The sequence below is a fragment of the Notamacropus eugenii genome, chromosome 2 (genome assembly GCF_028372415.1).
Source record: "Notamacropus eugenii isolate mMacEug1 chromosome 2, mMacEug1.pri_v2, whole genome shotgun sequence".
NCBI classification, from domain to species: domain Eukaryota; kingdom Metazoa; phylum Chordata; class Mammalia; order Diprotodontia; family Macropodidae; genus Notamacropus; species Notamacropus eugenii.
This window is the reverse complement of record NC_092873.1, coordinates 473,826,698-473,827,695: the sequence shown is the minus strand read 5'-3', so window position 1 is coordinate 473,827,695 and position 998 is coordinate 473,826,698. Positions and strand designations below refer to the sequence as shown.

The window sequence follows — 998 nt, the reverse complement described above, 5'->3', positions numbered from 1 at the left end:
AATACAATTTTGATGGCATGAGCGTGAATTATTCCAATTAAAAAGAGAAGGGGAGAACAGCATCCTTGGATAAATGGGGAACTAACTTTTCAATCAACTTAAATGTTTAAAAGATATTTGGAGAATCTGAAAGCAAAGAGAAGTACGTAGGGATAAATACAAGAGTGGCATGGTTTCATAAGAGTTGTGTCACAATTAAAAATAGGCTGATGTGTCCATTCTGGATACTGGAGGTTGTGAAAACACTGTTGCTATAGTCAGAAGCGTGCACAGTGATTTGTGAAGCTCTTTGAAAATGATGAGTCTACCAAGCACTCAGAATGCAATTTAAACAATTTGATGAATCACATGAAGATATACAATGGACTTGTTGATTTTATCCAGTTCATTGAAGAAATAACCTCTAAAACTTATCCTTGTCAAGATTCATATGGAAAAGATAATGCTGATAATGATAATGTCATTGATCTAACAGATTGTACACTAGGATTTACCCACAATGGCATCCAAGAACTGAGCATGTATAATGACGGGCATGTTTTATAGGAGAATGAAAGCAAGCAAGCAGGGATCCCGGGTTCTGAGCTTATAATGTTTTCTGAATCCACAGTTCTTTTGGTTCCAATAAATGGCATAACTCCACAGGAAGAAACTATTTCTAAAGAGAAGATATATCACAAAAGGAGGTCTTCTGATACTGAAGAAAGACACATGAAGAAACAGTTTTATTTGAAAATATTTGAGAGGATAGACCTTCATCTGCTACTGAGAGATCAGCTGCAGGCATAATTATTAACCTGCTATCTGATTCTTCTGTGATCTCTAAAGATTTATGCATGACACTATTGAGGAAGTAGAAAATAATGTACTAGAAAATTTTTTTAATGATGGGATATTCCAAGAAAACTGTAGGAATTATTAAAGAGCACAGGCTATCTAAAGAACCATTTGTACTCTCAGAAGAAAGTGAGGGGGGTGGAGCCAAGATGACAGAGTAG

At 35.6% G+C, this 998-nt stretch overlaps 1 pseudogene; it reads left to right on the top strand.

Annotated features, from left to right (window-relative positions):
* Positions 1 to 276: 276 nt before the first annotated feature.
* LOC140523192 (NEDD4-binding protein 1-like) lies at positions 277 to 998 on the top strand (annotated as a pseudogene).